The sequence below is a fragment of the Sinohyriopsis cumingii genome, chromosome 7, assembly GCF_028554795.1.
Source record: "Sinohyriopsis cumingii isolate HCF-2022 chromosome 7, ASM2855479v2, whole genome shotgun sequence".
NCBI lineage: Eukaryota > Metazoa > Mollusca > Bivalvia > Unionida > Unionidae > Sinohyriopsis > Sinohyriopsis cumingii.
In genome coordinates, this window is record NC_142967.1 from 63,668,038 (window position 1) to 63,680,315 (window position 12,278).

Consider the following 12,278-nt stretch of genomic DNA (forward strand, 5'->3'; position numbering starts at 1 on the left):
CTTACTGCCAAATACCTCCTCGCATCCGACTGGTACTGCTGTGAAGACGATGAAACAATGGCTCCGCTATTGCGTTAAAGCCAGATGATATATTGCGATGATTTATTCGAAGGACAAACCTTTATGCTACCCTTCGTCTTACCTACCAAGAATCCTTCTCGGTCTTTCCAGGAGAAGAGAAAAGTCAGATGACTGAAAAGGATGGAATTCATTATTAAATTCAAATGAAACCTTTTGAATCTTTATCGGTGGAATGCATACGTCAACAGTTTCAATATTTCGTTAAAAGCAAATGAACAATCCAATTTGCTTCTTTTGCGAAGCTGACCTGCTGATCTCCCCAGAGTCCAGGTAAAAAAGGTGTGCCAAGAACACACTATCTGTTATTTCAGAAATTATGTTGCTTTATAATTGTAATATTATAAATAATAAATAAATAATAATAATAGCAGATAAAATTAGATATTCAGTTTGAAAGTTTTCAGTTTGAGCACGTATGCATGTCATTGAACGATACTTGATGATAACAGCAGTGTTATTATCACGTTCACTCCAAGACACAGGTGAACATGTAATCAAGTATCGTATAATGTATTGCAAGCAAAGAAATGGCTATGTTCTAGCAGGCTCAAACGGAACTCAAACTGAGCTTTTGCAAGTCACATAAACAGATATAGATCGATAGATAGAAAAATAGATAGACAGACACTCGAAAAAACATACAAGCAGTTAGATGTATTTCATCCAATCATTGATTGGTTTTTCTCTATTTATGTAGAGATATCAACGACGGGCATGTTTTCACTTATGGCACAGACAACATTGTATTTCATTCTCTATGTACATGATCAAGCTTCTACCTTGGGATGACGAAATAAAAATTCTTCACATCATAATTGGTCTCAAAGGTCCTCAAAAATTACAATCACTAAATGGTGCTGGGGTTAAATAACATCTGATACATAACTAACGCCTCCCGACTTTAGAGATAGCAAATGGCTGAGCATTGAAAATTCAATTCGTTGTTGCAAGCACTAGAGAGATAGCAACTCTCTCTCTCTCTCTCTCTCGCGCACGCACGTGTACATATGTAAGACCGTACGTATCTGCACACATTAGCACTTCGTTTCTCTTTAGTGAGCTTAAAGATTAGCTCAACTTATGATTGTTTGTCTTTTTACATTCATCTGAACCATTTTCTGGAGAAACAAAAAGAGTGAGTGAATAGGAAAAAACATAAACTGGCTATGTTCGTTTGATTTTTGTGTATTATAGCGTCACTGTTACCCGTTATTGAAATAACCCAAAGTTAATTTTCTGAAAATTATTTATATCTTATAAACTGTGATATTTGTTTACATTGAGGCAAAAGGAAAGGAACAATATATATATATATATATATATATATATATATATATATATATATATATATATATATATATATATATATATATATATGTGTGTGTGTGTGTGTGTGTGTGTGTGTGTGTGTGTGTGTGTGTGTGTAAAGTGTCGAATTGTATTCAACCTTAACGTTGAATGCATTGAGCAGTAAGATTTTATCACATTTAAGCCAGAAAAGTCTTTGTGAAGAATCACTTCGACCTTTCTTCTTTTCTCCCCCGTGTCAGTGTTAAAACTTGAAGGGCTAGAATTTATGACTCAGTGAGATTTGAACCGGGCATTACAACGTTTGCCTGAGAACGTAAACATCTGAGCTACTAACAATAACCGGTTGATAGGAACCCATGTAAAATTATCATTGGGAACGGGAAATTGATATGCACCGTAGTTCACATATTTTGGACTGTCTTAATCTGTCGAAAGAAATGATCATCTTGGGATGATTTAGGAACCGCTGCTTACGATTGGGCAGCGTAAATCAAGGCGTACACTTTAAAAGTAATGTGAATTTAAAGTGACAACCTTGGCCGAAACGTTTTAGTATAAAATTCCTGAGAGAGTTGTAGAGTGTCACCAAGGAAGCCTAAAAAGAATAGCGCTTTCCTCGTTAAACACGAAAATGGGACCAGGAGACTGTGTTGTAAGAAAAGACAGGATTTAGTGCTAGGACGCAAAATGTCTGAACTAAAACATTAAGGAACAGTTTTCTGAGAAGAGACGGGACATTCTGAAGACGGAAGTCCGAAAAATAGAGTGACGAGTTCAGAATAAAGGACTAGTAAGTCCATGAAGGGGTCAAGCAGAGATAATAGGAAGGCTCGAGGAAATAGGAAGACGTTGATACACGGTCAAGGGAAGAGGTGATGCAATCAGTCGTAAACATTGCACTCTTTTCACCACTCGTTATTGTGATGAAATAAATCCAAATTAGACACTACTATTAAATTCCGTTGACATAACCTAGAGTGAATTGGAGTTGCTATTAATTGACATTGATTAAATTGTTTTATTTTTCTTGTCTAAGGAGGCTCGTAATTATTTCTTCCCAATAGTATATATATATATATATATATATATATATATATATATATATATATATATATATATATATATATATATATATATATATATAATTATTGTTATATATAGTTTTCCCTAACTTCTAAGTGTACACAGAAAGTGCAAAATGATAAATTCAGTTTCCTTCGCAGACTTGAAAATCGGCTTATCTTATTACATTGCATGTGATAGACCAGTATATTATCAAGTCGGAATGGCTCACAAGGATATTTGTCTCTGTCTATATAGACAGCTTCCCTCTGTTATTAGTTGTTGTACATATTGTATTTCCTTTCTTCATCAATCCAGATAAGACTCTCAAAACAGGAAAACACCCTTTTAATAATTAGAAAATTGTGTTTGCCTGCGTATAAATTAACCACAAAGCACGTGTGCTTGTCGTAAATTGGTTCATTAGCCACTTCAGGCCAATTTGTTACGTCAGTCTTCTGCATTTTTTTGGATTCAGAATGTTGTTTGCAGATCGGACTCAGGTGGGCATATTAACTAATATGAACGTGACCTAACACTGGATAGACTCTATAATTGCTACATGTGCTTTGCTTGTAGGCGACTTGAGGCAGAAAGATCTCTCTGAAAAGTAGCATACAATTTTGTTATACCTTTGTTGAAGTTTGTTATATATTCAATAATGAGATACTGAAAGTGGGAGCAAAATGATTTCGCCACAATGGTGATACCTCTTTTCTCGCCACAGTGGCGATATCTTATTGTAACTACTTTCTTCCTGACCTTATGTATATTCTTCAGACCTGTATTTCGATATATGGGCATATTTAATATTCTTCATCTTCTTCTCTCTCGCTCTTTCCCTACATCAGGATGAATATATCTTAAATTCTGTAAAGACTTGTTATACTCTTGTATAAATTTATGTAAACAACTAAAGGCGCCGTCATAAATTCATAACAGTGACACACACACACACAAAAATACCCCACAAAACATGCTTCATGTATTAGCTTTCTATAATTAGTTGTCCACATGCATCATGCAAATTGTTGGGGACTGAATTTGCATGACCTGTTGTTATTCGTGTCACGCATACTCCTGTCATGAGTGTAACAACCAATGGTTGTTGTTGTTGTTGTTGTTGTGGGGTTTAACGCCATTTTTCAGCACACGATAGGCTATACATGGCGGCCAGTATTAATGGTGGAGGAAAACCCCGGGAAAACCCCAGAAAGAACCACCGCCCCACGAGAAGCTACCAACTAGACGCTACTGGCAAGCTTTCTCACATACCCACATTGGCTGAATCCGAACAACCAATGGTACAAGTGCACATTTAATTGAACAACTTTTGATTAGATATATATATATATATATATATATATATATATATATATATATATATATATATATATATATATATATATTGTGTAAGCAGTATTTTAAATGTCATCACAGTCTCGATTGCCAACCGAAATTAATTAGCAATTGAAATTTAGGCATAGCTTCTGTTACCGATATAAACAGCAAATCTGCCAGCACACATCATTCACGTTTGAATGCAAAAATGAACACAAATAGCAGCCAAAATCCTTACAAGCAAACTCAGACTCATTGAAATATGTTGCTTAATGATGGCGCGCTCTGAAATATGTAAGAGCGCCTGTCATGTTGCTATATTATCCCGACCCCCGCAATGTTCTGGCCCAAGAAATGTGCCAACGAAATAAAAAGCTCTTCCAATAATTTGACCCAATTCACAATTCGAAGCATTATACAATGGAGTAAAATGGTCGCTGTCCTAAATTATTGTTTTTGTAAAATTTCGGAATTGTATCGTGGTACGATCAGAAATACTGAGGTATACCGAGTTACAACATTTTTTGTGGTATCCAGCTCTAAATATTATTGCTGAAAAAGGAACCTTTTTAATACGAATTTCATCCTAAATCATGAACCGAATTACATATTGATCAACTGATATGCGCATTAATATTGCAGTTTAAGAATGAAGCGTGTGAAACAACAGTCACTCATTTTCACAACAATCACAGTTTGTAACATGCATTCTTTGGTACATGGGATTAACAAACTCATATATGTGATTTAATTACTGTGTACTTCTCAAATTTTACATGACAAGCACAGTCGGAGCTATTTTTCGTTGTACGGCCAGAAATGACGTGATATGCATTAACTCATTTTATCGCACGTTCTCTATGCCATTGACGTGTCCATAAAGTCCTAATGCTAAATTTGTGGCATGATGAAACTTGTTGACTCTATATATGTAATAATAAAATGATATCATGAAAATAAAGTTTTAGCAACCTGCATAAACCTATGACATTGACCTCCACTTCGCACTCCCACTGACTTAATTAACCTAATACTCTCCTCTAAAAAGGTAGTTAATGTTAAATATTGTATGAAGCCTTTCCATTATCATACGCATAGATTTAAACGCTTTAAGACATTAAACTAGTAATATAGTTTCATCCCGAATAATACGACCATGCAGTAAGTTGTCTCCATGGAGCTTTATTCTAACAAGTTATGAAAGAGGAATCCAAGCAAATCGGTCCAAACTCTTGCCTTTCACGTTTGTCCAGCATTAAATTTCTGTGCGCGGTTTGATCAGAAATGACATTTACTGTTTGATCAAATGCGAAATTCAACATATTTGTGCCAAGTTTATTAACAACGACAAGTACAAATAGATTATTTCATTTATCATGACACGAGAAGTAGGTATACACATATAAATAAATGGTTGTATTAAAAAAAGTATTCTTGTGACCTCCCTAAAAATTTAGTGATTGCAAATGTGTATATGTTTGATAACGTACACAGATGACGAGAACTACATATCGTTTTCCACGGAAGAAGCATGTCATTCCCTGTGACTTTTTTTTCTCTTTCCTTTTCCGACCAGTAAGGGAGTGTGTGTGTGTGTGTGTGTGTGTGTGTGTGTGTGTGCGTGTGTGTACGATTTGGATTTTTAACGTAGCTTTAACGATTGTTCAGTCATATCGCTACGATGTCTGCAGTGTGACAGTTTATAGTGATGCATAGCACTGGGGCATCATGTCGCAGACATGTAGCATGATGTCCCACCCAGTCACATTATCCTGACACCAGGCCGACCAGTCCTAACACTAACATCTTAATGCTGAGCTCCAAGCGAGGCAGCTGTTATTACCATTTTTTGTTAGTCTTTGGTATGATTCGGCCATGGAACGAACCCACGACCTCCCGCATCCGAGGCGGACGCTCTAACCTCTAGGCATAACTCTTGCTAAAATAGAGTACATTGATTCGTCAACAGGCTTTGTTTCTTATCATAATATGTACTACCGCTCCGATGGCCTAAGCGATGGGACTAGCAGCTGCCTCGCTAGGCGCTCATCATTAAGAAATTAGTGTTAGCACTGGTCGGCCTGGTGTCAGGATAATGTGACTGGGTAGGACATGATGCTACATGTCAGGAGCATGATGCTCCAGTGCTAGACATCACTATAAGCTGTCACACGTCAAACATCGTATCGGTATGACTGAATAATTTTTAAAGCTACGTTGAAAATCTAAATCACTTACACACACACAAGTAGTATATGGAGACGATTCAGCGACAAGGGGACTTTAATGTCAAAATAGTGTCCCGGCCCTTTGGCGACAATGGGAATTTAACATGGGGAAATTTTTTATGGTTTTTGGCAACAAGGAGAATATAACATGGGGAATACAGGACCGGCACTATAGCGACAAGGGGAATTTAACATGGGGAGCACATGATATGCATTATAGCGACAAGGGGACTTTAATGTTAAAATAGGGTCACGACACTTTGGCATCAAGGGAATTTAACATGGGAAATTGAACATGGGAAACACAGGACCGGTACTTTAGCATCAATGGGATTTTAACGCTAAAATATGAGGTTTGCACTTTGGCGTCAATGGGAATTGAACATGGGAATGTCACCTGGGGATCAATGGGAATTAAACATTGGCGACGTCATGGGTTTATAGGGTTAAAACCTTTTATGACTCTAGTAACTAATGTTTAAAATTAACGTTCACTCCTTTCTAAATACACTTCATATGCAACTAATTACATTAAATGTTCGTTTATAAGAAAAAGCTAAAACAAAACAAGTAACAAACAATCAAATAAGAGAAAGTTCATGTTTGTCTCTCTATCCGTCACACACGTTGTTTAAAATCTGGTCAGCTACCACTTGTGTCTCAGCATAAATGTTTCCCATCACGTACTCCCTTTCATTCGTAAATCTGCTGTTACGTCCATCGTGCTAGGTACACTTATCGGTAAGCAGATCAAGAGCAGTCATCGTCTTCTTCCCATGGAGGTACAACATATGCCATATGAATATTCACTTTTCCATCAGTGATGTCAAATTTTTCTCTCATCGACTGCATGTCTTCAATAGCCCTCAAAAGTTTGGAAGAAGTTATTTCTGCAGGTGTGCTAAATCCGAGACATACAGGCGAGTTCAACCTGTCGTGATACATAGATAGGCTCAAACGACCTCAATCTTTGACTTGGCAATGACATTTGAGTTCCTCTAACAGTGAGTCAAGTAGATCCGTAATGAAACCTGATACTTCCTTGGCTGGAACGTCAGACGCGAAGTCTTTAAATTTCACCGTGTAGGTGTAAGTTGTCGTTCTAAGTTTTCTCGAGGTCGCTGTCTGAGTCATTTGGATGCTAAAATACTCCTTTAGGTCTATTGAATCCTTTCCCTTCATGAACGCACTTTGCTGTGACGGTATGGTGGTGAAAAAGGTCAATGATGCTTGTTCCTTCTCTTTTTTCTTCTGCGTAGAGTCATTCATCTTTCCCGTCGCTTGTCCTCGCAATGAAGTGGCGTTCTAGAAAGTCGTCCCTTTTTATACTGGGTGATATCAGCATGTCCATAAGGTAAAGTTTTGTGGTCTGGAAGTTTCACTGGTTGCACGTAGTTTGTCATGGCATTAGTACATAAACAACTAAGATGTGGTACTGCATTGGTGATGTGATCGTGAGGCATAGAATCACACCCGAGTTTCTCGTTGGACTTGAGTCTTACGCTCTATACTTGCTGTTTGAAAGGATTCATTTTTCTCGATTGGTCTTGGTAGTGACAATGAACTATTGGTCTTGGACGTTGTCCCATTTTATATGCTGACCAATATCGACGTGACCGTACGGCAACGTAAAGTGATTGGGAAGTCTTACTCGCTTCTGGTACACGATTTGATAGACTTTTTCCAAGGGTCGACTGACGATTTGGTGATTGGGTAAACGTACAATCTTATGCGGTTCACGGGTGGTCACTTTAAAGTTTTCATCCTCTCAATACCCCGTAATTTTTAGGACCGCCACTCACGAAACTTAGAATCTTGTCGTCGGGGTGCTCGTCTGTCCAGGCACCTAAACGGTCTCCTTCGATGTTAGGGTGCTGTTGACCCGGGCGATCGATGTAGATACAACTGTCCGTGTCAAAGTACAGGACGCATTCCCCTAACAGTTCTAAAGCTTCGTACAATTTTAAGTGAGCATGAGATGTCACGTAAGCCGCAATGATGACATTTCCAAATTCGTCGGCTTCTACAAAGTCCAGATCTTCTTCGTAATTCACTAAGATCAAATCCTCACGAACGACGTCCACGTGTTTCATGTATTTGGTTTTGTCGTGAATCATCTGGAAGTAGCGGGAATGTTCTGTCAAATATTCCGTCTTGGGTAAACACGGTCGTTTTGCCATTTTACCCCACAAGCAACTTAACATCACTTTTGCAAACGATCGCCTGCCTTCGTGTTTCTCGATGTGGTCTAAAGTAATGCCTTCTTGTGCCCAGTATTTCTCTTTGAATTTATTTTGGTCTTCGGGAGTGTGACACCAGGAAGGATAGCTACTGGCTTCTTGTTTCAGTTTCAAAAAAGCATCCACGTAGTCGGCGAAAATGCCTTTCTGACTGGGGTCACCGTTGTGGTATTGTTGTGTCTTGGGAAAGTGGTAAATTACGTACACTTGTAACAGTTGGCATCCCATGTCCAGAACTTTGAACAATTCTACGCTAACCCACGTCCCCGTCAAGGTACGTTCTTGCTGGGTGCGCTGACAAGGCTGGTCTTGGTTGCACGTTTCAGCACAAGTACGGCACAAAGGAAACATAAGCTTGTCTTGACAATGGTGAGGTAACACGGGTTGGTACAAGTCTGTGGGAGGCAAAACTTTGCACTTGATCAAACCTTCGTATTGTCGAATGTTTTTCAGGTCGATGTGTTCCGTTAACAATTGCGGGTGCCCTGCAGGAAAACGACAATATTTGCACACGTAGGGATATAGCGAACAAACGTCCAAGTATTTGATTTCTTCTCCTTTCTCTTCGTCGACTTGGTACAGAAAACAGGTGGCATTGGTTCTTCCTTTGTACAAACTATCCCTCGGGTTCAGGGGATCCATGAACTGGTAACTTTCCACGATGCGTTTAAACTCGGGATCGATTTTCAAACGGTGATCGTATTCGTGTTCCCACATTTCCACCACTTGGTATCCTTGCTGTTCTAACTTTAGGCGTCGCTGACATGTGGCGTGGTACAAGTCTTCCATGGTTCGTTATAAAAACTGATTTTTAGTGCCACGGTCAGGGTAGCAGACGGGACATCCGTGAAATAAACAACCGTTAAACTCGTACACGATCTTGGGGTTTTCTAAGTCCCAGCCATCTACCGAATGCATTCCTATGGTCTTTTCATCCCCTCCGTTGCGGGCATGCTGAATCCATTTGTCTTCCTTGTCGCACAAGTAATGTAACCAATATAGGGCGTTGACCGAGTATTGACGTTTGACAAAGTTGGTCGTTTGAGGGGTGATGACAGCCAGGGTGTTTTCAGGCATGAATCGTTGTCTGTACACTAAGGAACACGCTTTGGCAATGGTGCAAGCTTCTTTCAAAGGGTCGACCCCTCCGTGTTCCATGAATAGTTCTCGAAATTTTCCACAGCAACGTCGTAAGATGTCCACGTCGGAACGACAATACTTTAACATTTCTTCCCGAAAGTCAAAAGGGTCCGAGGCATGGGTCTGGTACCAAGCGTAGAAAGCTTCTCGTTGTTCGGTACGCATGTTGTCGGGGTCTTAGTCTTTAGCCTCAGGCAAATGGGGTAGAACAGCATGTTGATTGGCTTCGGTATTGAAAAAGTGAGGAAAATACCCTTTAGTCATTTCTGTCATTCCAAACGTTTTAGGCATTTGACTCAAAGGCATGGCCAAGTAACTCATTGAATCTTTAAACTGTACTTGTCCCACTTGCATGAAAATGATTTTGGCTCCGTTCAAAGTGACTTTAGGACGCTCGGTGCCTTGTTCCGTATAGTATCTGAGAAGAAACTGTCCATCGTATCCCGAGAAATTGTGGGCTATGACTGTGGCATGGCGATGACAATCTCCGTAACGTTCGATGTCCTCTTGGCTCCATGTTTCGTCGATGGGGTCTAAGATCCATTGAGCGAAATCGGCTAGCGTGTTCGGTCCTCGAAAGATTTTTTCACGCCCTCCAGGAATCTTACTGCAGTGAGGGCAATGACTAAAGATAGGTTCCTGAATGCACTTCTCACACGCTCGATGAGCCACACAGAAATTAGGAATGTGAATGCCAGTCTCTTGCATGCATTCAAAATCGAAAAAAATGAAATTCCCTTTCTTCTTGTGGTCCTCATTTTCCTCTTGTTGTGGTTGGTATTTTTGCATGTAGCATTTGTGTTCCAAGTCCACGATTTGGTGACAAATGTGACATCGTTTCTTTCCTCGACATACGTGAAACTTGGCACTATTGGTACGTATGCCTTGTCCACACGTAAGGCAAAATCTCAGGAGTTGACATGCACTTTTCTGCTGTGAACCTTGCGTCTTCAGATGTTGTTGGTAACAGGCTGGACTGACAAAAGTGCGCTGACAAGTAGGGCAATGCACTCGTTCTTGTCCTTCCTCCAGACAGGGTTGAGAGGCCAAACATCCTGAGCATTTCGATCCACAATGCTTGTGTTGCTCTCGATTGTTACATCCATAGTCACATTTCTCACAGTAATAACCGTATCCCAGGAATGCGGTGATACTGGTAATGGTATCGAAATGTTCATCGTGATCATAGACATGAATGTATTTTCCATCCTTAAAGTCTTTCCCTCGAAACAACAGAGGTCCGCGCACTTCTTGAGGGTGCACTTTCAAGGTGTAGCGTGGAGCTAGGACATCTTGCAATTTTTGCATTTCAGGAATGCCACAGGGTGTGTCTTTGGACAGGCCGGTTTGTTGTAACAGGAATTCTGCTTCACTTCGTTGTTTGGCTCGGTCCGATTTTTGAATTGTTTTCCATTCTGTCGTGTCGTTCTTGTTGGCATAGGTTCGTCCCACCACAATAGCCCTGGCTAAACACATCTGGTCTCGAGGATTGTTAATTTGGACGAGGCTGTTTTTGGTGCTGCGAAGGTCGTTCACCAAAAACACCATTTTGCGTTGTCCAGTCCCTTGAGGAGGAGAGACGTGGGTCATGAACAGTGTGGCTTTTCCATCGGTGATGTCAAACTGGTCATTGGATTGTTGCACGTGTTGAATCTTTTCCATGACTTTGGAAGGGGTCAATTCTGCGGGACTGCTAAACTCGATCCAAATAGGGGATTTCAAACCGTCGTGTTGTATGGAAAGTCTCAAGCGGTCGTCTTCTTTGGCTTCACATTGTTGTTTCAGTGTGGTTAACAAAGAATCCCACACTTCGGTGATGAACTCTTCTGCTTTCTGCAGCGGTACGTCGGACTTGAAATCTTTAAACTTCACCCTGTAAGTGTAAGCCGTAGTTCTAAATTTTCTAGAGGAGCACTTTTCCGTCTTTCGAATGTGGTAATACTTTGCGGGTGATACTGGTGGACTTTGGTTTGGAGTAGGCTCTCTATGTCTGGTCGCAGACGTGGAAGGTATTGGTTCAGGTTCGCTCATGTCTTCTATTTGAGCGAACACTTCTTTTCGTGTGTGAGGTGATACATCACTTCGCTGCCTCTTACGTTCTTCTTCTCTCTCACTGAAATCGTCCGATCGTTTCATCTCGATTGCTGATTCAGAAATGGTTTAACCAAGTTCATTCTCTTCATATATACCATCTCTACCTCTTGTTGTCACAATGACTTGGTATATTTCACAAGGGCAAGTGAAAGCCAAGCATATAGAAACCCAACGACAGCGGTGCGTCTTATACACCTCATGCATTTTGACGACCCTTCGATTCAAACCTTACTACGAAAGAAAAAAGTTGCAAGAAAAAACCCGAGACAGTTGGTGTCTTCAAGAGAGCTAGAGACGGCGGCACTGTGTCGCTGAGATACGTACGTACTCCAGAAAACTACGCCACTCGACAACAATGTCTCCTTCTCTCAGTCATTTCCACTTTGTCGCTGACTATGATTCTACCAACTCTGTTTTAACACACGTTTTTCTTTATCTGATATTTTTTTAAAAATATACTAAACCCATTTTTAAAAGAACTACCCTTTTTCGACAGCAGTGACGGCGTCTCCTCCTTCTGTTACCACTGTTGCTGCACAAAGGTGATCTTTCCTTAAGATCAAAATATGAGACAGAGTAAGTAAGTTGTGAAGTTGAGCGGAGGTGTCTAAACAACAACTGTCAAGCCCCTATGTTCCATTTCTGTTTGTGATAATAACTTGTGATACTTCACATTTTCTAAAGTGGAAATCTTTACAAACCGTACAAAAGTTATATGACTTCGGCTTCTGACAGTTGCACAGACTCTTCACTGTATAAGTGTCACGAGAAAATTGTGTAT